Source organism: Anas platyrhynchos, chromosome 2 (assembly GCF_047663525.1).
Source record: "Anas platyrhynchos isolate ZD024472 breed Pekin duck chromosome 2, IASCAAS_PekinDuck_T2T, whole genome shotgun sequence".
Lineage (NCBI taxonomy): Eukaryota > Metazoa > Chordata > Aves > Anseriformes > Anatidae > Anas > Anas platyrhynchos.
The window spans coordinates 3,039,697-3,067,534 of record NC_092588.1 but is presented as its reverse complement, the minus strand read 5'-3'; the positions used below and the strand labels follow the sequence as shown (position 1 = coordinate 3,067,534).

Genomic DNA, 27,838 nt, shown 5'->3' with positions numbered 1-27,838 from the left:
AATTCAGTTTATGGCCCCAGTGCAGTGCCAGAGTGGTGTAAAATGGCATTAAAGTTAATGAGAATCAGGCCTAGGGACTCTAATATTTGCTTTCTGCTGTGCTTGAAATTACTTGTGTTGTTTTATAGCAATGTTTAAAAGTCAGTACAGAGAGATTATAAATAAATAAAAAGTCCCGGGTCCCATCCATCCATCCATCCATCCATGAGAAATCTAATGTGGTAGTTGTTACAGAACCTAAATCTTGAGTGAATTACAACTAGGTTTAATTTGTTTTTTTAAACTTAGATGTTAATACAGTACTTCCTTTAAATCTTTCTTTCAGCTATTTGGAATCAACAACACAATATTCAAAGGTAAAAGTTTTTGTGAGCCTCGTTTTACATTTCTCCTGAGAGTAAAAGTGAATCCGGGGTAAAAATGATTAAACCTAAATAATATATTGTGTATATGTTTCAAAATGCTGACAGAAGGTATTTGGCCTTGCATAGTAGAAATGCTTGGGCAAAACAGAAACAGAGATTTCCTTTACCTTCAACTGCAATAATCTTCTTAATGACTTGTAAACTGTCTGATCGTTTGTGGTGAAACTCTGTGTTTCTGCTTATGTAAGGATTTTATTTATTACAATGATAATACTTGGCTTTCTGTCTCCAAAATTGGTTGGAGCCAAAGGAAGGTATTAAAAAGTCCCACATTTCTGATATATTATCAGTTCTACAATTATTATAACAAATACCCAGAACTCACAGGTATACTTGGAGCTGTATTATGCAGAGGTGCTATATTTCTATAAGGCTAGAGAGCAATATGACAGAAATCCCCTAATACAAATGCACGCAGACTGTCCTACGATTCTCTCACTGAAAATGAACTTTTTAACAATGACTAAAACAAACGAAATAAGAAGAAAAGGAAGTAAAAGCAAAAGAAGCAGATGTAAAAGAAGAAGAAGAAAAAGCAAAATAAAAAATGAAAAAGAATAAAAAATAAAAACAAAAAAAAACACCACACATTAAAAGCAAAAGAAAACAAAAAGAGACATATTCAAGTACATTTAGTATACAGATATTTAAGGCAATAAAAGCCCTTTGAAGCAGAATTTTGTAACATAGAATGATTTTTTGGGATTACCCTAAATGTTAGAATTCATACCACATGGGAATGTCTGAAGAGTCTAGTGACACAATTACATACTTCAGGCCTGAGTCATTTCAATATAGTGGAAAAAGGGCACAGTAATCCTAACAATAAAGAAAAGATCATACTGAAAACATAGGCTGACCTCCAAAGTACAATCCAGATAATCATATAAAGGCTGTAAGACCTTACATAAAATTGGAATAGATCTTTTGGAAACCCAAGCAGTTCTGATCCACTATTCATGTAGTTTGAACCATTCAATATACACCCAAATGTGATTATTTAGTATGGGATAATTTTGGTAGGCATTACAAAGGATGTTTTAGGAAGAGACGTGAAGAAGAGAGGAAAAATAAACTTTGAGATAAAGACAAATGAAACTTTTCCTGATGCTAATGAGTACTGCATGCCTTTAAACACAAAGTTTAAAGTTTTAAAATTTCTGTTTAGAAGTAGGTGAACTTTCCTCCAACATATGCTCTGGAAGTGCAAAAAATAAAAAATAAAATTCTGAAAACGCAAAACATGTTTGTGTAGCTTGGTGGCTACTCATTTTTCCAACTTCACAATCAGGAGTGCGGGAACTCCTAGTAATGCCATACTTTTGCCTGATACATCTCTCTTTTTAAAAAACTGCTGACAGTGGAAGAACAGTGTTTTCTTTGTAGATCATGGTTCAAAACCAGCGTGATTTCCAAACCCTGTAAAACCACATTTCTCATCATAAAAACAACAACAACAACAAAAGGCAGGTTGCTGAAACAAATTATCCCTTGAAGAATTCATAATTACACAGGCTATTCTCACCAAAGTCACCAGAGCATCACGCTTCAATATATTCATGAAATGTTATGCAAAAGAAAAACTAAATATTCCTTCACTGGCACATCCAGCTCCTTCTGCCATATGTCATTTCCCTTCTCATATTTGCATTTGAAAGCCTTCTTTTGTATTGCCTTCATATCATATTTGAGTAAGAGACCTCAGAAGAGACAGCTTGAAAGAGAAACATCTGTTATGGGCCACGGTGTAACATGCTAGATGTAGCTTTGTGGTGTTGACAGTTCACTTGGAGTTGAGAGGCATTTTTTTTGCTACTTTCATTCACTTTTTTGCACTTCTCATGCTGGGCCATGAAGCCTCGATCCCTTGCGTATTTTTAGCCCATGAAAATTAAATATGTGCTACACTCTCCTCTTTATGTGGACTATGCCTGAATGTAAATGAAAACCCAATGGTCTCATTGGATGGAGGGAAGTCTGACTATTAGCTTATCTCTGCGGAATATAACCGTTACTCTTGTTTTAGGGATGATACGGGCTACCAAATGCACTACGTAGATCACAGACACTAGAACGACAAACTTGAAATTGGAGGGTCCAGGTATGACTTATCTGCTGTACAATTTGAAACACCTACAATAACTGAAAAGCTCTTGCTGTTCCCAAAAGTGATTTGGGGGAAACAGTGCATCCCATTAAAGTCATTTTCAGGCAATAATTTTAGCTAACCATGCAAAAATACTGAGCTGAAGATAGTGATTTCAAACCAATATAGGAGCAGAAATTTCCAGATGAAAAATGAGAATAGAAAGCTGGAGTAATTATTTCTTAAAGATTTTTAAATAGATGCTCAAGCCCACTTTCCACAGTCTTTATCCAAGGAAGTAAGTGCCTGAAAATCTCTCTTATCCTACTGGAAAACCTCCAGTACTGCTGGAAGAGGACATAGTGTGACTCCCAGGGTCTCCCAGAGGACACTTATTTTTTTAAAGTAACTGTAAATTGTGGGATACTTTTGTCCTCATATCATAAAATATTTGCAAGGAAGAGAGAATAAAGTGTTTATTTTATATTTTATCCGTGTCTTATTATACATAAACTCATTAAGAATGATTAAGTGATAATATTGAATATTTTAATATTATTAGAAACCTGGGAAAATATTGGGAAATATTAAATCTATGTAATTTGTGTCCTGATTCACCCAGTTCTGCTGCTGTTATTGCTTTCTGTATTTTCGTATCAGGAGACTGCTTGTTCTGTGTGACCTCTACCTTGGCACAGTGTCACCAAGACTTCCTTTGAATTCCTCTCTATTTGTGAACAAAAACGAAAACTCATTGGATTTTAATATTAAATACTACTGCAGACAGGCTAGATTTGGATTTGGTTTGTTTTTGGTTCCAAGAAGGTTGCCATGTGTTTTAAAATGCCAAATAAAAGAAATAAAAAGGATAATAAATCTTTAAATACAACTCAAAACTAAATTGTTAGAAATCACTTGTTCAAATTCCCTTCTGACTACTGAGTCATTGGATTTTTACAAATGTGGAAAATTTCATGTTACAAGACCAATCTCACTCTTTTTTTTTTTTTTTTTTCTTTCCTGTTCTTGTAGCTGCATTGTTCAGCTTTAATAGAATAAAGGACAGGTATTTCTGGCTTGGTTTAGATCTTTTAGAAGAATCACATAAGTTTGGCTTTTGATTGCAGCACTGGAAAAAAAAAAAAGGATTTGGGTTCATTATGTCTGCAGCATTTTTCAACACAAACTAGCTGCAAAGTTCATTAAAAAAACAATACCCTATCCTGACTGGTTACATCAACTCCTATGCTCAAACTAGCCAGCAATGGGACTACATATATATATTTTTTTCCCAGCAAAACCCCAAAGAGACAGGAATTTAGTCAGATGAATATTTCATCACCTGGTTTACTCCTCCACTCTGAACACAAAATGTTTCTTAAGCAGCATTAGAAGGCAGGCAGCCACCTACAGAAATTTCCCAGGCAGAAATCATATGTATTTTTTGAAGTTGAACAGAAATAGGACAGTGACATTTTTCCATTTTGTTCCCTTAATTGCCAGACAAAGTGCAATTTTCTGTACTGTTCTATCAACCAGATGCCCTTGTCATCCACCATCTTACTACAGTAATGGAACTTGACATCCTCCTTGTTGTTTCTTACTGCATTTGTGTGACTCACTGTGCAAAATAAAAACGTACTAAGAATAGCAGAGGTTGTGTTAATGGCAAAGCTATGAAATTCCCTTCATCTAATTGCTTTCAGAGTTTTTCTGTGCTAAGGCTCTTGAAGCTGTCTTGATATGCTATGAGCATTCAGCCATGAAGCTATGTACCAGCCAACGCATCAATTTCAGTAGAAACCCTGCTAGGGTAAAGTTTTCAAAGGTACTTCAGTACCTAAGGAAGTAAATATGGACCTATGAAAACTTTCTAAGATATGAAGGCTGCAAAATTGCTTCTGAATACTTTACTTTACACAGTTGAAAAGCTGTCCAGAAATGACGAATGGCCACAAATGTCTGCAGAGCATTACAAATCAGCTGAAGTTGTGGTCCTAACCACTTGAGGCATTGGAGCATAACAAAAGGTTAAGAGGAAAGGAAGCGGCAGTGTGGTTGGTTACTGGTGTTGAAGTAAACTGCACAGATGTAGGAGAAATGCCTTTGTTTTGTTTATACTTAAGAAAGAAAAACAGCCATTTCATGACCACTTTACAACTGTACATCAGTAAAAACCTCAAAACAACATTTATGTGTGAGGAAGGTCCAAAACAAAGAGAGCAATTTTACATCATGACATATGACATACAAGAGGATATGTCTTCTGTTTAAAGTTCAGATCACTTTTCCTCTTGACACCAAAATTAGGTGTCCAAATGTTGAAACAAAGATAACAAATACCTAAACAAGAATTAAGGATCATTGATTCACGTGGGAGGAAAAAAAAAAGAAAAAGAAAGAAAAAAAGGAAAAAAAAGGAAAAGCATTATCTTTAATTTGTCCAAGTGATTTTGGAAAGTGGTAAGAGCTTAAAACACCTGGAAAATGTAAAATTAGAGGTGGCAGGTCAATCATCTAGAGTACATTACAGAATGAGATCAAGAGACAGGTGGTGATTGAGTGACTGGTGAGAGAAAAATACTCTCCTAAACAAGAGAAAAAGACTGGGAGTTATATTATGCAAATTCAATGGCATCGTAATGTAGCTGAAAGCATATAAAATAATCACATTTTACAGAAGTTAATTTATAACTCAGAGTTAATTCAGAATTTTATAAAAGTATAGAGTAAGAACAAACTTGATTAAGCAGAAGAGCTGTATTCAAAATGATTGACAAATCCCACACTATATTCATATATCTGGACTGTGAAAACCGCTGTCTCTTAAGACCATCCTGGTCTTAAAAGCGAAATTGGCTACAGGTGTAGCTAATAAGGTTATCCACCTTAATGCAAAAGCATTCACAAAATTTTTCAAAGGATATCACACCTTCAGTGTTTTAAAATGCAATTTTGGGAATTAGAGATTAGTATGAAATCATAATTTGGTTGGGGCGAGGAATTATGCTTTATCTATTTAGAGTAGCCTGTATTCTTTCCTAAATACCTGCATCACAGCTCAGAGATGCTCTTCTAATGTGTTTCCAGTGTGACTTCAGCCAAAGAGGCTCTAAACTGAAGACTAAGAATAAAAGTTGACATGTAAATCTATAATGCTCCAGGAGAGGGGAGAAGTGAAAATCCTGCAGGGAGATATATTTAGAGCAACACTAGACAATTCACTTCACAACAGCACCTTGTTCAAACAGGAGCCTCACCCTGCAATGTCACATGGAATGACTGCACTGTGGAATCAGGATGGCCTTACAGATTATTTCTCACCTTCATTTCTTGTGAATTGATGGAAATTTGCACGTTTTGATTTAAAAGGATGTTTGTTTGTTTGTTTGTTTGTTTGTTTTCTACTATCTATCCTTAAATGTTGCTCATATAAGATTTTATGCAGGCATGAACAGTAGGCATGACATAATCTTTTCCACTCTGAAATGGTGTTCAATCCAAAATGGCAGTCACAATGTAAAGAAAAGCTGCAAATTCACTTATTTGCACCCTCAGAAGGGTGTGCGAACTCAAAGGAGTATTCAAATAAGAGGCAAATTTCTGAAACCCAGAAATCATTGTTTCTGTTTCAAAAGGGGCCAAAAGATCTGCTCCACACTCCTCCTCCTGCAGTTAATTCCAGGTATAATCAGATTTTAATAAAAATTTTGCTTGAGGTAGGGAATGACATACCAAGCTTTTTTCCCAGAGGAATTTTGCTATGCTCTGTTTCAGGTGGTTAATGTAAGAGACAGCTTAAGAGTTCTTATATGCTTTTTGAAGACAGTAAATTAAGCCTTAAGAAGTTCAAATGGCTCATGAAGAGCTGCACAACAAGCAGATGATAGAATTAGGTTTATACCCCAGAAGTGGATAATACAAATCTCAAGATTCTGTTAAAATGGCTGTTGATGATTGTGACCAATGTATTTTAGTGCCATTTGTTTTGCATGCATTTATGCTATATTTAGACAGTACAGGATTCCCCCCACCCTTTTGCTGAAGCTGCCTACATTTATTTTAAGTTTAATCTTCTGTGCTCCAAGTATTTATCTCCATTGTCACACAGTTTTATCGTAGATATTTGATCACTTACTATCTCTTAACAGCAGGAGGAGCGAATTGGCTTTGTCAAAGTCTTGGCATTTTTTGTTCCTCTCTGTTTTGCTGACAATCTTTTTTTTATTTTCTTTTTCTTTCTTTTTTTTTTTTTTTCCTTCTTCTTCTCCTGAGTTTGTAATGTGTTAGCGTATCCCTTGTTCTAAATAACCTTAGTTTTAATAGCCTCATTGATGATGCCATAAGGGAGCACATAACCATTTGAATGAGCTTACCCAGAACTACTAGCTGCCAGAAATGCTTGAAACATCATGTGTATCTTTATCTCCCTTTCAATGACGGTCATTCTTTGCTTGTTGATTACTGTAGATCACTTTATTGAAATGCAAACTCAGTTAACTGATGAAACTTTTTTTTTCCTTCCCAGTATTAAAACATTCTTTAAATGATTTGCTGAGAAACTCTAATGTAACCATTTTTCAAATAGGGAATTGATACTGGCATGGCATCAAGACTATGGTGTTTGTCATTCAAGTGAAAAATGCATTTGGCCAAGATGCAAGGCAATCTTTGCCTATACGAGCTATAAGCACGATAATGTAGATTTCTAAATTCTTCAGAAATCTGAAATTCTTTAGAAACAACACCTGCCTAAAGCATGATTCATTCAGTTGCAAAAGAATGACCCATAAGCTCACAGGAAATGTAGGAAACAGGAATGCCTCCTCCATGCTCTCCTTGCCTACCACTCACAAGGCAAGCAAGTATCCAAACCTTTGGGTTTCTCCAAAGCTTCTGGGCATGCACATCTGCTAGTAAAATCTGTACTGAACACACAGACTATAATCCAGCTCAGTCTCTGAAAAAAAATAGACCATAAGCATGCATAATTTGGCATCCAAACACCAGCAGTCATTTTTGACCATAACATCTCTGCACTTGAGGTTCTCATTCATAAAATCCAATTGTGATGGAATCTCACAATGAATTGATGAACTTCACATGTGCAGTAGCCACTTGCTGGAGAAGACAAGAAGGATAATGATTGCACTAACCACTCACCATCCTCTGCACTATGTCCTGTATATCAGATCACTGAAGACAACATCACACATATTCAAAGAAGCTGAAATAAGTTGAATAAACAATAATATTGGTGTTTGCTAACTCTTGAATAGTTTGGTGGAGTTCTTTTAAAGTTCTGTGTCTTTGAATACATTGATTATTCCTATGTCTTATAAAACACTCACCTGGGTTGTTACTGAATCACATGATTACTCTCACAGAACATTATTACAGATAAAATTTAGGCTATATACCTTCAACTTTTAGATGTCAGGTGTTTGGTTTTAAGGTACAACCAGTCTACATTTAAAGTCAAAGGGTAAATGCAAAATGCTTCAGTCTGGCATGACAACTCTTTATGATTTTTTTAGGTGCTTGCACCATGCCACACATTTTGGGAACAGTCTATTTAAAGCTAATGCTGAGAAGCTCCTCTTAGGTTAGATTTCAACTTGGGAAAAGGATTAGACCTAACTACACAGCTGGCTGCTCTTCCTTTACGAGGCTCATCTTGTTTTGCAGCCTACTGCTGAAGGCTCATTGCTTCTCCCAGTGTGTTAGATATAACACGATAGGATGCGCCTTTAGGGGGATCTTATGCTTCATGTTGGTGGAAATAGTTGCCATTGGAGGTTAGCAATTACAGTGTATTAGATTTGTCAAGGCTGCTTTAAAAATAAACCAATCCCCTTATTTCTGTGGAGAAGTTGAGGAACCTTTCACATGAGAGGCAACTTCTGTCTTACACAGAAGGTTCCCTATGATTCCAGTATCACCATTCATATTTCATTTAATCTAATTGCTTAATGTAAGACACATTGGCCTGATCTTTCTCTGGCATAGATCTGACCTCTGCTTCCCCGGTGCTGCTGAGCAGGAACAACAGGAGCTTTGTAAGGAGTAGCTGCTCATGGTGTCACTGACCGAGATCCAGAGGGGATTTTTCATCTATCCTAGTACTGACAAGGCTGGTCATAACAGTTAACATTGTATGTTGCAGAGTATCTACAGACAGAACAAATCCCTAGTTACAGACAGAGAAGCTGTGGCAGAGACGGAGTCTTTGCCACATAAAATAAAATAAAATAAAATAAAATAAAATAAAATAAAATAAAATAAAATAAAATAAAATAAAATAAAATAAAATAATAAAATAAAATAAAATAAAATAAAATAAAATAAAATAAAATAAAATAAAATAAAATAAATAAAATAAAATAAAACATGGTGCACCATTTGCATAGAAAAAAAAAAAAAAAGAGAACATCCATCACAGAAATTAGGGCAAAAGGAAGCTTGAAAGTGTGTCACGGTTCTCACATTTTTATTTATTTTTTCAATATGCATTCAGGCACTCTGGAACAGAACACCAATACAGGTGGCCATGCCCATATTCCTCCTTCACTCTCTAGAAGTGTCTTCAAGGGAGGTCCACTTAAGTGGCAAGCCAGCAGGGGCAGGACCACATGTGCTCTGTTCTCAGACTACTTCATGCATTACAGCTCTAGCAAAAAGAGCAACCCATGCCAGGAAGAACTGCATGAGAAAATACAAGTGAAAGCTAATCATTATAGCAGAGTTTGGGAGCACAGAAGATAAGAACCTGCCACAGGTGGGAAGGACCACTGGCTAACAATAGCTTTCAAAAGTGCCTCCATACAAAGAGAGAGTTCTTTTATCTGCCTCCTGCCAGGTAGGCAAGGAAGTGGAAATGCAGCAGAACTTCTTCTAAAGATGCTCAACAGAAGCCTCACTGCAGAGGCTTAGATGAAAGCAATACCACCCCTGCACCATTGGAAAGTCCAATTTGGTGGAAGTCACTCTGCAGCAAGTGGGTGGTCTCATCACAGTTCCTGGGAGACAGCCGCCTTAAAAGTTAAAGCCAATGTCACTGGTCAGGCTGCTAAAATTGTCTGGAGAGAAGCAAAGCACTAAATCCAAGTGTTAGTACATGATTTTGAGGGGCAGCATGGAGTCTTGCATGACTTCTGGTGAGACGTTTAATCACCTCGTGAGTTACTTAAGCTTTGCTAATTCTTTTTTTCTCACAGAGGATATATGTGCACTTTTATATGTATATATATATATATATGTACACAGGCATTTTTATCTGTCTTTTAGTTTAGCAGTTTAAGTGAAATGAAGAGTATGTAGATGAGCATGTAAAGCAAGTCCTGTTGAAAGACAAACTCTTCATACCTTGAACTGGAATCCAGAGCAATGTTTTTCTCTCATCCTTGCAAAATGTACTTCCTCCCCTTCTTCACTTTTCCCTTCTCTCCATGTAGCACTTTTCCTAGCCCATTGCCTCATTCTACTCTGTGTCAGTGGTCAGGAGACTGGGGTGACATTAGATGCACCCAGAGTGTCCCACAAGGACATTTTTAGGGTACCCTTTGGCAGTGTATGGAGAACATCAGTCATTGGGGCTGCACAATTGTGGTTGCAGCATAGCTGATCCTTTGGGTTGTGGTGATGCAGAGAAAGGCATCGTGAGGCTCTTCCCTAATGGGAAGATATGGTGGACATAGGTTCTTATCACAACTCCTGATTAAAGTCAGTACTGCATGTACAAACCGAAGCACAGGGCTTGTTGTGGGCAAAAACTTAAAGCTGTCTGTGTCAAATTAAAAAAATATATATAAAAAAAATCCAAAACAAAACAAAAATGCCCTTTTGATTCTTCTTGTTTAATTAATCTTCCCTTCTGGAAAGCCTGGGGAAGTTCGTATATGTCTTTTACAAAGCAACAAAAAATTAAATTCATTTAGCATGAGAACTTAGCCTTACATTAACCTCTCAATTATGCCTCTGATTACAGCTGCACTTCTCATGTCCCAGCTTAGATTCCTTTATACTTTGTCTTCCTCTGAGACAGTGAAGAAGAGGAAATAGATGAATAAACTATTCTGGCAAATACATGTATTTTTAAATAAGCAGACACAAGATGAGAGGGAAAATGAGAAAATTTCACTTAGTAAATAGTGTCTGCAGACAGGAGTGTGAAGAAAAACACATCATAGGATGCATCAAAGTCATTTAGCTGGTGGACTTCAGTAGTTATCATCTACATAGCCATGGCTCTGACTTTTCTAGACAGCAATGCTTCTTCTCTGCAGTTCTTCCCTGAAGCTCTCATGTGAATCTGCTTGGGTTCTTGATGTATGTTTTAGTCATTAAAGATGAGATTTCATTCTATTAAATTATATGATTTATGTAGTTTAAACCTTTCTCATCCTTTCCCCTGTGTTACACGGCTGGAGAAGTATAAAATATTACAAGAGAGAAACATATTTAAGTCTTAGTGTTTGAAGGACTTAAATAAACACAAAGGGACACCTAGAGGTTATTGCTGGGTTTGAGAGCTACTTTTCCTGTGAAATTGTGGATGAAAAAAAAGAATCAAGATCTTTTGATAACAGTAAGAAAAAATTTCTGGGGGTTTATCAAAAAGAAAACAAATTAACAGAAGCAGTAAAATAAATGTCTATGCTTTGACATTTTCAAAGGCAAACAGATGGATTTGGAAAATTAACCAACTTTATTTCATTTAAAATTTCATCCAAAGTTAAGACATGAAAGAAATTAAAACTAAACCAAAGAATTTAGCTTGGCTTAAATTCTTATATATACTTTGTTGTAGAATTTTTTAAAACTTTGTTTTGGTTGTATATATTTTTTTCTCTTTGTTTGTTTATGTCTATTTGCATACATGTTGTGATAACAATTGATGAAAAAAATGGGCTATTAATCAATGGGATAAGTAGGAAAAAAAGGTTTTCCAGCAAAATTGAATAAACTAAGAAATTAAGTTATTAAAAAATAATAACAAGAAGAAGAATTCTTAGCTTTTATCACCACAGAGTGTCTGTGGGACTGATCCCTATAAGTGCTAAGAGAAATTCAAAGATTCAGACATTTAAAGCCAGACCATATTAGCCTTTATATACAGAAGTTAAAAAGTGGGATACAATTTTGGTGATTATAGTGGGTATTTTTCTTGTGATCAGTCCCCAGAATTGACCTGTAAACAATTCCCAGTCTAAAAATTCACTGCACCACAACAAATTTTATCTATAGTCCTGACTGCTTGCTTCTGTACTCACTGGAATTGTTTCATATAGATGTATTTTTCCTGTGCATAATTTGGTAGTTTGATGTGTCAGCTCCAGTGTTATCAGGAATCATATAAATAAGTATTTGCTACAGAACTCCTCTTGACACCTCCCAAGCTACTCCAGATGTCCTACAAACTATCTTCACTGCATAATTAAAAATCTGACACCTTTTCTCTATAACATCCTGCTTTAGGCTTTACTGTACTATTTTCATAACTCAGTCTTCCCCTCCCACTGAAATCCCCATGAGTTTTGTCATTTATTTCCATGGTCACAGGACCAGGACTGTAGACCTGACCATGGAGACCTCATTCTGCGTGACACCCAATTTATGCTCCAACACCATGATACCCTAATGATAAATAAATGATACCCTAAAATAAAGGCATTCCTGAGAAAACCTGATTAATAAATTTTGCCAAGTATCCCTCCTCTAACTCTCAGAACCCAAAACATGGCATCTATCATAGCTGACTCCACTAAATATGCAACAGCAGTGACTCCAGGTCAAATTCAAGGACTGGAGAGCATTGTCATTTCGCAGTGCCTTAAAGTCTCAGTGTGACCTGGACATTTCATGGTAGGCTATACATAGTATGCTGGCATGCTGTCCTCTCTATGATAAATTCAAAACATTAGATAATTTGTTTTAATCTCCAGATACTTCTTCCCTTCCCTTCCCTTCCCTTCCCTTCCCTTCCCTTCCCTTCCCTTCCCTTCCCTTCCCTTCCCTTCCCTTCCCTTCCCTTCCCTTCCCTTCCCTTCCCTTCCCTTCCCTTCCCTTCCCTTCCCTTCCCTTCCCTTCCCTTCCCTTCCCTTCCCTTCCCTTCCCTTCCCTTCCCTTCCCTTCCCTTCCCTTCCCTTCCCTTCCCTTCCCTTCCCTTCCCTTCCCTTCCCTTCCCTTCCCTTTCCTATAAAGCTAGAATTGACAACAGCAATTGAACCATCTGTCAACTGCTTCATGGGCAGATCTCAGCTTAGACAAGGAGAACATTGGATAGAGGTGAGATCTCGTCTCTATAGATACCCCTAGCACTAATTGCTCCCAAGAAGCAAGCAAAATGATGATGGCAGCTATGATGAAGGCATTAGGTGTTCAGAGAAAGATTTTCAGAGGCACAAAAGCAGAGAATCCTTTTTGGAAGGCAATGTGATATAGCATTTTACTCCTGCTTGAGATCTTTGAAGGACTCTCCTTTTTCCATTAAAATAATTATCTTGCTGTTGACTCACTCTGTGTAAATCTCTTACCCAAATAAGCTCATAATAAATCCACATGGGTAGGCAAGTTAATGTTCATGCAGCTATCAAAATAATGAGGACGCAAAGTGATGTCTTGAGACCACCAGGATATATCACACAGCATCTAGGCAAGTGCAACAACTCCAGACTGAGAAGAAAAAAGATTGTGTGACCCCTGCTTTGAAACGCAAAGCCTTTCCGGCTGCAATACCATTCCAGACTCCCATTTCTCCTGTTCCCAGGCCGAGGTATTTCTGAATTTAAGCTAGCTTTGCAGGTAGTACAGCAGTAATAACCAATGATGAAGAGCTACAAAATTATGTGAAAGGAGCACTTGTACAAAACAGAATCCTGGAGAAATTAGTTCCCTGGTATGATCCTGCTTAAAAAACTTCAAGAATTTATGTGCTTGGTTGTGTTTTTTTCTGCCAAATGCATAAAGAAGATGCACAGTGTGCTTTCCTGTGTTGGGCATTCATTGGTTTTTCCTCTTCTCCCAATTCCTAAAGAGTGTGCTTAAAGCGAGAAAGATATTGCATGAGTGGAGTGCTGGCATTTTTCCCAGGAAGGAGCTGAGTACTGGCAGTTTTCCTGAACTAAGAGGGACATTTCTATTTTGTCCCTTTCTGCTTCAATTGACGAAGGATAAAAATGTGCAGTAATAAAAGGAATCAAGAAACCAATTAATCCTGCAGTTAATTCTACTTTGGACTCCTGCTGTTTCACTCAAACACATGCTAACGTATTCAACCCACTCTCATTTCCCTGGCAGTCTCTGCACAGCACATGTATATGTTGCAGGCCAGGTGGTCAGCATGGAAAGCAGCTGTACCCAGGACTGAATCTGAGTCAGTAACTTTATCATCAAAAGGTTTTGCATGGGAATCATTCCATATCTGTGATCAGCATCATTGCCTTTCTTTATACTTTGTTTGATGTTGCTATAACTTTCAGAGGCAGAGCGATTAGACTGGCATGTGGTATTCTGTGTGACTGCAGATTGTGAATTCACATGCTGGCACAACAGTGTTTTCTGGTTTGTTCTCAAGTTGCTTTTTAATAATTCCTAACATTATATCTGCCCTTTTGGCTGCCACTGAGCACTGAGTTGGCGTTTTCAGGTGATGACTCTACAATCCCTTTCATAAGCAGCAATAGCTAATTCAAATTCTAACAACTGATACACATGGTTAGCACTGTTTTTTCCTATGCACGTGGATTTAATTCCGTCAACAGTTTTATTTTGTTGTTGTTGTTTTTGTCATCACCCTCAGATCCTTTGCAGACTCTTTAATTCTAAACAATCTGAATAATTCTGTGTCACCTCAAATTTTACCAGATCATTACCTCTCCCCCCCCATGAGTATTATGAATAGCAGATGAGTTAATCCGAGTCCAAGTCAATTGTGAGAATTAATCACATTATTTCTGATTTGTTGTGTTTCTGATCTCTTTCTCATTATGAGTGATCAACCTTATCTCTTACAATGTAGCTTCTTCAATGTGGGCGTGAAAGCATTTCTTTTGTGCAGGGAACTGTGGGAATCAAAGCACACTGTGCTGACCACTTGTCCTTGCCTACTTTTGTTTGGCCTTTCAAAAAGCCTCGATAGATTAGTACTGTGTGACATCTCTCTACAAAGACTCTCCCTGACATATTAACCTGTTTATCTAAACACTATATGAAGTTTTCAAAACAGATACTCTAGTCTGCAAGCTCCTAGAAATTTCCCATGGCTTTATGCCCTTATGGTACTATTTCTCACTTGTCCTAGGCTCCCCTTTTACTTCAAATCTACCCCAAAATACCGTAAGAGCTCCCTGTTCTCTCAGGTGTATTTTGGGCTCTGATTCTTTGGATCTGACCCTCTGCTCAGTCTTTCAAAACTCCCTTTTCCTCTGTGCTTCACTTGTCCAGCACTGCTGAGGACTCCTTTGAGACATTATCCTGCTGGATTGTCATTTAAAGTTTGCAACACTGAAATTACGCCAGCCAGGCTGAGAAAGACTCACAAAAGGAGAACAGAGAGAGACAGAATAAGAGCAATGCAGAGGATGACAAAAACCCCAGATAACGAACAGCATATGGAATTGCAGACTTGTGTTGAAATAAAAACAGATAAACAGGCAAGGATGCATTTTCAGTAAAGCTTCAAGAACATGATCTCCAGTTCTGTAAGCCATTCTGCTTACACTTGCATCTGGTCACAGCCATCTAAAAAGATACAGTTTGGCTCATCTGAATCTTGCCTTAAAACATCTGACATATTTTATAACATCAAGCTGAGTATATTTGTTTGCTGGGCAGGAGCCTCTACTGAAGTCTAACAAATTGAGTTATTGGGACTGACTGGGTCAGTGAGATATTCCCATTGCCTCGGTGCTATAAATGATAACATAACAAGAATTTCATTAGGGCATCCTGATAATCAATGTGGGACTCATCCTTTAAAGGGAAAGTCACTGAGAATTAAGATCTGCATTCCTTCTTCCTAACAACATATGCTTTCCATTCCCAAATGTTTTAATTTGAATTTTCATGAGTACAGGGCTACTATCTACTGCTGAAGGTATAGTACTGTAAGTAAAAGGTACAAAAATGTGCATTATTATCTTCCTGACTATTCAAAATTCTGCATGTCTGTTTTGTGTGCATGGCTAAACAGACTTTAGTGTGTCTTGATGTTTTCTATTATTTGAAATTTTGTCTAACAATAAAGGTAATGCACATTCTCAGAGATAACCAGCATCTTCAGAGGAATCACACTTTCTGAAGAGGTTTTCTTCTTGCCCTATCAGCAGGCGAGTTTATTTGTGAAAGGCATGTATGAGAATGATTACGAACTCACAAAGCAAGTTTATTTGATTAAGGCATGTGTAAGAATGACTACAAACTTGAAAAGGACTTCTGAACTTGAACACATTATAATTACCTGCACCATCAACTCTTTTCTATTTTAATATTTCTACTAGCTCTATGGGACTGTTGCTGAAATGGAAAAATAAACGATCGATCTTCCAAATCTGTTGGGTTTGCAGTGGCATTCAGTGATTATTTGAAAATATGAAAATAAACTCATTGTTACTTTGGGATCAACAATACACAAACAAAGCTGGTATGAAAGTACATGGATAGAAAAATTATTTGGAAGTCTGAAGTTAAGTAATTATGATACCTGAAAGCTCATATGTTTTGGTACAAATTTAAGTTAAGAAGTAGAATTAATCTTCCATGTGTGAATACTGTACTAACAAAAGAAAACCTGTATTTGATAAATGTTTGTAAATCTCACATAACTAAAGTATAGTTATAAATGCAGTCTATCTTTCTAGTCTTCTGCCAGACAACTGCAGCATCCATCCTGATCATTAAACAATAGCCATTAATTCACTTCTACCATTTCACACACCATGTATAACCCTTCCCCAACTTTCAGGCTGGCTTATAATGAAGCTCTCCTTCCAAACATCTCCAGCCCCGGCTCCATTAAGTGAGATGTGAAATTAAGAACACTTTTTTTTCTTTTTTTTTTTCTTCTTTTTTTTTTTTTTTTTTCCCCCATGGGATGTTAAATTTGTGGTAATTAGAGCTGAAGAAATGTTTCTGCTGCAATTTAGTGTTTGCAGGAACCTTTTCATGCCATTTTCCTGATTTGAAGTCAGGAAGTAGTAAGTTTTACAAAAAGGAAGAAATGGAAGTCTTGCTGAAAGGGTGGTTTGGGTGTTTTTTTAATTCCTTGGTGAACCAACCTTGCTAAATTCCATTACATCATCATACACTGTTCTGTCATCTTACCCCACCAAACTGGAATCAATACTACTTAGGACAACATTTCATTAGAATTTTATGCTCCTAATTATAATGTATATTGCAGCTATTGGACTGTCTGTTCTTTGCTTGTCGATTCAAGTGCCCTTGCCAAGGTAACCTGTAAACTGCATTATATAGGATTTATTACATCATTTCCTTTGTGAATATAAGGTGATTATCACCTTCATTACTAGTCATAGATGTATGCACTATTGTATTTTAAACGTATTAGTGCTTTCCACGTGGTACAGAGTAATTTACAATTACAATCACTTCCCCTTAATCGTTATACTACAGTCCATTAGCAAATTGCATTTCCTAAGGCCTAGAAACTTTTTTTTTTAAATCATCCTTGAAACACAAGGCCTCTGCTTCTTAAAAGTTGCTTGCTGCTTCACTTTTACATTAACCCCCAAATGGTTTTCCCCAGACTATCACCCTTGAAAACGCTCAAGGTTCTAACCCAGCAATGCCCACATACTTATGCTTAATAACACTAAAATACCAGAATAACTTAACTGGACCTAGGATGACATTGGAAAATACCAAATTTACATTGATTTGTCCCTTATACTACTCTTTCAAATTGAAATATTTGATTCAGTTAAGAGAGTATTTCCACTCCAGCACCTCTGCAAAGAACCTTTGAAACCAGAAAGAAAAGGGAAAGAAACTGATATTTCAAGTTCTCAGTTGTTTTGTTTTTTTTGTTTGTTTGTTTGGTTTTTTGTTTGTTTGTTTGTTTTTTTCAGTGATTTAAAAGCTAATGCTTTCAGTTGATCCTCACTGTCACCCAAGTGACATGATCTATAGACAATGTCACAACGCTAAAATACAACCCCCTTCTTGGTGGAACAGAGAACACATTTAGAGAAATAACGGAGAATATTTTACTTTCTGTGTGATATTTGTTCTACTTTAACTTCATCTTCAACCTTCTCATGGCATGTGCACTACCTACTATTCAATTCATCAGGACAGATTTGAATCATTAGTAGTTTTTATGTTACTCAGGGGCTTGGATCATATCAGGGAAGTTAAAAGAATAATAATTAAAAAAAATCTGAATGAAAATCGATGTAGATAAGTCGAATCTAACCATATGCCCTTAAATTTGGTTGGATAATCCCAGGAAAATCTAGCGGGATATTTTAATGACTAACAGTTTGACAACTCAATATGCAACAGCTATGTTTTCTGGGAACATTCAGCTAATATTTTTTTAGAAGTAAAAGGACAGTATTTCGAATCAAAAACATTACTCCTTCAGCCTTTCTCCCTATGGCTTTCTATCCAAGAAGAGCAAAAAACAAAAAATAAAGTCTCCTAATCTGAGAAAGCACTGTGCAACTCCACATTGTAAACCCAACTGCATGCTAAGAAATGGTCCTCTGAAGCCTTCTATACGACAGTAAATGGATCTTCACTCATGAGGATGGCTTGGAAGTGATGGAAGAGCTGAACAAGCTGTGAATTTTGTATTCAGACCCATGTTTCTCCATCAGAATGGTTCTGAATGAGTGAAGTTGAACAAATGAGCCCTGAACAGATATTCTCCTTCACTTATCTCCCAGCTGCAGTCTCCACTTAGCTCAATAGCAGAGTTTCTAATCTCTGTTTCACCAGCATTAACGTCGAGGAATAAAGGGATGCTCAGTCAAGATTGCAAGGCAGACTCTTCCTTTCTCTCCCTTTGACATTTATGGATTTAATCCTTTGCAATCTGTGTGTTTTACTGCCCACTGCCGGCTGATTTAACCCCTTGCTAGTCTTGTTCAGCTCCTTTATGGAAACAGGACTGGAAAGCAGCTAAAGAAAATAACAGAGTTAGAACCTGTTTGAACACAGAACCTAATTCATGGCTGTCTAATGGTCTGTAACAAGCATATGAAAGGGAAAGGAGGAGAAGTAATACATACAGGAGAACCCACATTTGGGCCAGTGCATTAATTTATTCACCGTTATAGGAAGTGGATCTGCAAACCCTTATCAGCTGGAAAATCCCTTGGAAAGAAATCCATCCAAAGGATGGATTTACAGAGGGTAGTTGTATATCCACTTTCAGACTCCAGTTTGCAAAATAAAACAACACAAGGGCTTTGTGGGTTAGGTCAATTTTTTTCATGCTGAAGAGCATGGAAGCACTGAGAGAAAGGGTATAGTCATCTGTGTAAACCCTTTACAGAATGATCTACATTATCTCTAAATCAGATCAAGTATCACAGCCCAGGATTGTAATATATCACTGTTCATGATCAGGCCAAACTGAGCTTCCACTGCATGGTGGAAGAACCCCATTTGTAAGACATCTCCATTGCCTTAACCCCTTATTCTACCTCTTAGTCTGCTCCACCCCTGTTCCACCTTCCCAGCTTAAATTAATTTGTCTTAACCACAAGTACCTGCTGTATTCCAGAGGGAAATCATATAATTCCCTAAGAAACTGCATTATTATTTATCTCAACTGGAAATGGATTAGTTGATAAACCGCTCATGAGTACCCCTCATCAGTGCCTCACAGCTTCCCTGTGATCAACAGTCATGTGAAAACGGAAGAAGGAGTGGTATCATTTCTCTTGAGTGCCTTTGCATTTCACTGGTAAAAATAAACCTCATTCCTCTTAAGTATCACTGTAAGGAAAATAAGTTAGATTCTACTCTGCCTCCTATAGAAGGTACTATATATTTCATCTGAGTACCTATGACAGAAAGTACTATTAGTAATGATATGTGAATCAGAAAAAAATAGCTGCATTGTCATATACCAGGCATGATCTGGTCTGTATTGAGCAACAAAACTTTCAAGTGACAGGCAGAAATGTCAGTTCATTTTGTAGGAGTGATTTTCCTTTCTCTCTCCAATGAAGATTTTCTTTCTTTAGATTTCACTGCAGCATGATCTTAAACTCATTGTAATCCAGCCTACAGAAGAAGTAACTGTTCTTCATGTAGCAATAGAAAGTAAAAATATTAAAGGACCATTAATCTTTATGCTGCAGTCAAATTTTAATTAAGAAGAATATTTTTATTTTCTTTATTTTAAATCATTGCCTTTAGTATTTAAATAGCAAGGGGGGAAGGAGGGAGGGAGGGAACGAGGGTGGGAGCACAAACCTGTTGTTTCTCTGTCCAGGTAGTCCAGGTAGTCCTCTAAATTTATATGAAAAAAGAGAGATATAACTTAAACTTGTAATGGTAGGGGAGGTAAAAGTCACTATAGAATGTATGATAATCAAAGTGGCAACTTGTTTAGAATACACAGGTGACTACCACACAATAAATGATTGTTTGAGGTCCCAAAGGTGTGAGAGGGAAGATACTAACAATGTACAAATCCATTCTTTTGCATTCCAAAAACTGGCATTGAGATCTCACTAAATCTGAGGTAAGTCAGAGATTGGCATCATTTTTTCACAAAAGAATTAGAAAAGTACTGCTGAGTTTTCCTGACCAAACATATATATAAAAGAAAAAAGGGTGACAGCTGCCAGCATCTGTTAAAAGTAGAAATCCAGGCAATCAAATGTAATCAGAATTGATCCTTTTGCTTAATATTCCAAGACCTAAATCTTCCATGGGAGAAAGCAGGTTTGTGTTGACAATTGTGTTTGACAAAACAGCAAGAATCAAAAGAAAAGACCAGATAATGTATGTGGACAAATGCTGAATACTTAGCAACATGGGACCAAGGAATTATTTCTTCACAGAAACAGTGCAACCCTCTTTGCTTTGCTGCTGTAAAACTGGACTAAACACAGGAAAAACAACCTTATACTTAGGAGGAAAATGCAACAGATCTTTTTTTTTTTTTTTTTTTTTCTTCTTCACCACTGATGCTTTTTTCAAAACAAAGTTTTGTAAATATAGCTTGCAAGTAACGTAACATCTAATACAGTACACATATCTTCTATGGAAATGCATTTTTAAGAAATAGAACACAACAGAATAAGATTATAAAAGTATTTCAGTTTACATGGTTATCTCTATTTTTCAGTAAAACAAACAAAAAAAATTGGGACATTTGGGAAAAAACACAGAAGACTTTGTCCTCATCCCTTACCAAATCAAAAAAAATATCCCCTTAGAGTTTTATTTTCCACCCCTACATTCCTATTACTTTGATAACCCTGTTTAAGAGATTCATTCTTTACAGTACTAAAAATTAATGACTGCATTTAAAAGCATTCCTGGCTTCAACAGATATATAACTAAGGAGAGTATTCTCCCAGTATTCGTGCTGGTGTGACTCTAACTAACTCTGAAATTACTGATGAAATCCTCTCTCTTTGAAGCTACACAAAATATCCCAATTCCAAATGTTCATGAGAAAAGCAAAATATGAGATACTTAGAAGTTGTGGAAGTTGTAGTGTTATCTGAAGGAGACGACTGACTTCTGAGGAGTTACTGGAGAGGAAAAGGCGATTACAGCAAATCTTAGCTCTTTGAGCCAACACATGTTGCTGGGCAAGAGGAAAGAAGTAGAATCATTTTTGTGCATTCATGAATTTATTTAGATTACGCAGGCTGAAGGGCATTGAAAATGCTGTCCAGGTTTCCTGTTGGCAGGCAGAATCATCCCAACACAATTAACTCCCAAATCCATTTAATAAAGCCACAAATCATGCTTAAAAACAGCAATAGGTTTCCCAGACACCTGTGGAGCCAAATTCAAAGCACAAAAGCCAAGACAGCTAAGGGAATTTGGTAAAGGAATTTCATGTCACTTGTTACCTACTCACTAATGAAAACTACAAACTTGATCACACCATGGTTTTTTGAGGATATTTGGCATTTCAATGTAACTATATATGTCCCATTTTCTTTCCCTAGTCATTGGGATATGGAATCACAGACTGGTTGAGTTTGGAAGGGACCCTGGGAAGTCATCAGATGAGGCCCTCCATAGACAGAAGCAGCCTCACATTTGCAAGTCCTAGTCCTTATGGGGTAATTCAACCACCCTGATACGTGTTGGACGGACATCCCAGCAGGGCATAGGTAAACCAGGAGGTTCCTGAACTCAAGGCAGCCTTGCTTGCAGTGACCATGAAATGGTCCGGTTTTGGATCCAGAGGGCAGTGAGGAGGGAACACAGCAATTTCATTACCCTTTACTTTGGGAGAGCCTCTTCAGAGGTTGCCCTCTTCAGGGATCTGCTTGGTAGAGTACCATGGGACTAAACCCTGGAAGGAAGAGGGTCCCAAGAATGCTGGTTAATATTCAAGGATCACCTCCTCCAAGCTCAGAAGTGATGCATCCCAACAAAGATCCCAAAGTCAGGCAAAAACACCAGGAAGCCTGCATGGATGAATAATGAACTCCTGGACAACCTCAAGCTGAAAAAGGAGGCCTGCAGAGAGTGGAAGCAAGGACGGATAGATTGGGAGGGATACAAAGACATTGTCTGAGCAGCCAGGGATCAGGTTAGGAGAGCCAAAGACCTATCAGTATGAAATTTGGCCAGGGACATTAAGAGTAACAAACAAACAAACAAAAAGGCTTTATAAGTATATCAGTGATAAAAGGAGGACTAGGAAAATAGTGGGTCCTCTCTGGAAAGAAACAGGAGGTCAGGTTACCTGTGACTCAATGACTTCTTGACAACCCCCTGCTCAATCAGGGCCCCCTAGAGCAGGGTGCCCAAGACCATGTCCAAGCAGCTTTTGAAGCTCTCCAAGGAGGGAGACTCCACAAACTCTCTGGGAAACCTGTGCCAATGCTTTGTCACCTGCACAGTAAAGAAGTGTTTCTTGATGTTTAGATGGAACCTCTTGCGTTCCAGTTTGTACCCATTGCCTCCTGTCCTTAGCACTGGGCACCACTGAAAAGACCCTGGCTCCATCCTCATTGCACCCTCTCTTCAGGTATTTATGGACATTGTTAAGATTTCCCTTGACCCTTTCTTTCTTCAGTCTGAACAGCAGCAGCATTCTCAGCTCTTCCTCATAGGAGAGATGCTCCCGTCCCCTAAGCATCTTCATGGCCCTCCACTGGGCTCCCTCCAGTATGTCCATGTCTCTACCGTACCATTGCAAAAACCAGTAGACAGCCAAAGTGTACAACCATGTGAGAACACCAAGTTGTGTGGGATGCATGTGATGGATGTGAAATCAAAGTGGATGACAATTCCCCAGAGTCAGCAGGATAGGTAGTTTATGGACATGGATCATTGCCAACCCATAAAGCCAACACGTACTCATGATCTTTGGAACTTCCAGTGGTATATATACAGATATATATACAACAGTTTAGGAAAATACATTTGGCTAAAAATACTGTATCTTTTTGCACTCAGAGGAAAACAACATTTTATTTGAAATTTTTCTTACAGATACGCCATTAATATCATATAAACTTTGATAAGTTTGAAACTATCACTTAGTGGCCATGATTTTCGTTACTGTGCATGAGCTCTCCCCACAAATCTCATATAAACTGATAAAAGTTTGCTTTTAACTCAAATAATGTGGCCTATAGTCAAAATTGCATTGCTTCTGGTTTTAAGTACTGGCTACATTAGCACACAGGAGACAGCAAGTCTAGCTGCTGCATGAGGAACTCGGTCATTTGATGAAGTTTGTTAAGCTATTTACCCATCACTGATAATGTGATTTATTATGCTATTATGGTCATTATTATCTGTATTTACGTTACTCCTAGAAGTCTGAATCATCGACATTACATCCACTGAGCTGGCCTCTACCTGAAAACAAGATATTTTCCTCCACTACATTCCCAAGCCCTCTGGGACCACAGGTACTGACTGCAGAGTGACACAGTGGACATTCTCAATTAGTGGAATTTTCCCTAGCACAATTTTGGCCTGGTCCAGCTACCACTGCCTAGAAGAAATCTTAGCTATGGCTGGAAGCTATTAAGGGCAATGCACCACTCCTCATATTGATATAGAAACCCCATGCTAGTTGAGCCATGACATTGTTTGCTAGTATGGATGCCATAGAAGAGCTTTGCTCTTCCCATGCTGGAAGACACAAACAGGTGAATTATGTGCAAGACAAAGAGACCCATTTATGTTATTGACTTCACTGCATAGCCATGTATTGGATTCTTTGGATGGCAGATATGGTCTGTGATGTTCCTCAAGAAAAGCAACACTGGCATAGCCAAAATATTATTCCTAATATTCCTAGTAGTATTAATGGTAAACAAGGAAATGTGCGTTTGCGTTGAGAGTAGTATCCCCACTACCCTTCATTTCTCCTTTTTCTTACACTAACTTAAAGCCCTGGGACAGCTGAGCAGGGCTCAGCTGAATTCACCTGAGCTGATGCAGGGCACTCATTTTGCAAGCTGGCTGATCATAGTGAGCCCATTGCGGATGGCACCTCAAGAGCTCCAGGGACACTTCAAAGGAAATGCCTTCAGAAAGGGGAGGAGGATGGGAAGGAATTTGCATTTTAAATGTGACACTTCCATGAATGAATAATAAGGGATTTGTAAGGCTGGCCACCAAGAATTAGAAGGAAAAAAAACCCTCTTCGTCGGTGCTACAGCTAATTCTTTAGGCCTGTTTTCCAGTGATATTAACACATGGTTTCTGCTCACAGAGGTTTAGTGAACCTAACAATTAGAGGTACATCAGTTAAAAAAAAAACAAAAAAAAACACAACAAACTACTCTAGGAAAGGTGGAGCCAAGCAAGTAACTTAGAAACTTTCAAAGTTGTGACATGGGAAGTCTACACCCAGGTTTTCTTGGGAATGAGCTGTTTGGGTTAGTATTGTGAGAATTGGGCTGTCTCTATAAACAGGATGCAGTTTTTTTAATATCCCTTTAAAACCAAGGTGATTCCTTTTTCTTTTTCTTTTTCTTTTTCTTTTTCTTTTTCTTTTTCTTTTTCTTTTTCTTTTTCTTTTTCTTTTTCTTTTTCTTTTTCTTTTTTTTTTCTTTTCCTTTTCTTTTTTATTCCTCTAAAATTTCAATACTTGGTGTTCATCAGGTTAGGATATTAGAAACTCAGCATGATCTACTATGTGCTTGGGCTTTATGACATTCTGAGAGCAATGGGAGAATAGCGCAGTACATGAACAGAGGCGTTGTGCATCCTTCATTAGTACTGGCCTTATTATTGTAAGCAGTTTAATGACCTACTGGAGTCAAGACCCCTTGCCATATGCCATTTGCAGTCCTTCAAATAGTCACCTGCCTTCCAGCAAGCAACTGTCATATGTGACTGCACATGCTGAGTTACTGAAGTGGTGAGCACAGCACAGGAACCAAATCAGAAACGATGAAAAAAAAATAATAACTTGTTGAACTGAGTCTCATCTCTGAGATTCAGGCAACTCCTGAAACTACATTCTATTTGAAAAATAAAAGATTCATTCTTTCTTGGCATCACAGTAAATAATAAAAAATGGATTAAATCACATCTAAGTGTGACTAGGTGCAGGAAATTCAACTATAAAGGCTGGAAGTTGTGCAGAGACTAAAGAAGAGCTAACCACCTAGGAGTAAATCAGGAGGAGATATGGTAGCCCCAGTGTGGTATTTTGCTGTGATGGTGGGAAAATCACTTGAACTCTGTGCTGCTGTTCATTCAGTCACTAAAGCCGAGATAATAGCATGCATTTACAAAGGCATTTAGAGATCCCCAGATATTAAATTGTGCTACAGAGGTAGAAAGGATGCTACTCCTCTTGATTATTATTATTATTACACACACACACACACAAAAGGAAATATGAATGTTTTCTTCTCTGTAGACTCCAGTGTCATTTAGAAAGGGAAATAGAAAGCTATTTCTGGAATCTTGGAAGATACAAAATAAATAGCATAACTATTATCTCACATGAACATCAGCATTATTTTGAAATTGGGATGATTACAAAAAACAAACAACAAATTATCAGAATACAAAATATTCTTCCTGTATCTGAAAACAAGTTATATGTGATGTCACTTGAGCTGCATTTTCATGTTAAATTTCAAAGATAGATGTCTGAAGCATAAATAAGAGTTTATTTTTAGACAACTTTTTATAAATGTTGCCATATTTTTATCTTTCTATACAAGAGAGAAGAAGAAAATCGTTTCCTTATAGAAGTAATATTTGCTTCCTGGGAGGCTGAGCTCCTCCTGTCCATTACATTGAACAGAATGTTTCTAGCTGTGAATCACAGAACAGTGAAAAAGGCAGCAATTCTAGTTTTACAGAGAATTCTTGAATACGGAGCTGGACTATTTACAATATTTATGCATTTAGTTAAAATATCTCGAAGGCAGCTTAGTATATACAGATATATTTTTTTCTACTCTCCAGTGTTTTAGCAAAACCATAAATAAATAAATAAATAAATATTGAAAACAAAGCACTGGAATAGTTCAGACTAAATGTACCACAAATCTGAAATTCACATCAGCATTTTACAAGATTTAAGTGCTGAATTGAAGTAATTATTAATTATATTTAACCTGTTATTCTGATTATAACACTAGGACTGAGGAAAATAACCAGTAGTTTACAAATATCAATAAACCATATGGCAGTCCTTTTTGCTAGATTTGATGCATTTGGGAAGTATTTTGGTCTGAGAGGGACATCTCTGTATTTGAGAGAACTGTGTACATTATAGCAGCGGTTTCCACTGCTGAGCTTAGGGAAATGGAGTAGAAAACTGGGAACAGGCACAAGGAGCAGTCAGCCTCAGGCTCTCTGGCAAGATATAGAATCATAGAATCGTTAATGTTGGAAAAGACCTTCAAGATCATCTGGTCCAACCACCACCCTACTACCTATGTCACCCACTAAACCATGTCTCTAAGCACCACATCCAACCTTTAATATCTAACTTTATCCGGCCTACGCACATCACCATTCTTTTTCCACTCTCTATTTTGCCCTTATTTTGGAAGTGGTCTCTTACAGAAAGCCTGCACTGGAGCTCTGGTATCTTTATACATTTCACCACTCTAACTCCCTGCTTAGATCAACTAGTGGCAGTAAACACAAAAAGCTGAGTTAAGACCCACAGTCCAGGTGAATTTTTGTTTAGACCTTGCAATGCTCTCATTTGCTTCTCTAAACCCTTCATGTGTTTTTTTCCTCATCTGTTTTCCTGAACTTCCATAAATGCTTCCCATCAAAATCGGGGTAGTGGGTTTCTGCCTGTGCCTTTTTTTTTTTTTTCCAACTTTCTGAATGACAGTTTCTCAAATTTTTGTATATCCAGGAACAAGGAGAAGGCAAGACCCAATGGATAATACAAAAAAGAGAGTCAAGACTACTCATCCTCTGGTGTTTACCTACGACTTGTGATTATCTAAAGAGGTGCTTAGAGAATTCACTGAGACTGAAAGTCTGACTTTTAGATAGACAAGTTAAAGAAGATGAAATCCTCCTTTCCAGTATTCTACTTAGGGAATCCTTACAGCTGACTCACACAGAGATTGTTTTTTTATTTTTTTGTTTGTTTCTTTCTTTTTTTTTTTTTTTCGTGAAATGAGATACAAGACAGAAGGTCTGTTGATGCTAAACATCATCATCTTCCTCATTCAGAGGTGAATCACAGTCAATACTTGACACAGACATAACAGTGAAATTATTAACAGAGATTGTTTGGTGGGGGGAGTACATTTTCACCTGAAATTCCCTAGACAGTAAGAAATTTAATGGAGTGGGAAATAATGGAATGTTACTAAAACCCAAAGAGATTATCAACATGAAGATAGATGACTTGCTGCCACCCAACAGAAACAATTACAGAGCAACCCCAATAGATGGGAACAGCATGCTTTAAATACACACTGCTGTTTTCCTAGTACATACCAAAAAATTAGCAGATCAAAATAACCCCAAAGCAATTCTACTGAAATTGTCAGATACATGCTACAGACATCTTTGGTTCATTTTTTTCTAAATATGTGCTGTAAAGAGAGTGAGGGGCAAACAAAATCTCTCTGAGCTTGAAAGCTGAGAGCTAGGGAGCAACTGACACAATTGCTCTCCTATAACAGCCTCCAGCAAG

The 27,838-nt window shown here is 37.4% G+C and overlaps 1 protein-coding gene across 4 annotated transcripts in view; it reads right to left on the bottom strand.

The window, feature by feature from the left end:
* The window catches only part of TSNARE1 (t-SNARE domain containing 1), a 448,956-nt gene that overhangs the window by 15,802 nt on the left and 405,316 nt on the right, over nt 1-27,838 (bottom strand). The window contains exon 13 of one of the 4 annotated variants that reach the window (XR_011807322.1): nt 19,963-19,998. The exons of the other annotated variants lie outside the window; for them this stretch is intronic. The gene's annotated coding sequence lies outside the window, so the exon portion shown is untranslated. The remainder of the gene's footprint in view (nt 1-19,962; nt 19,999-27,838) is intronic. 4 annotated transcript variants of the gene reach the window in all.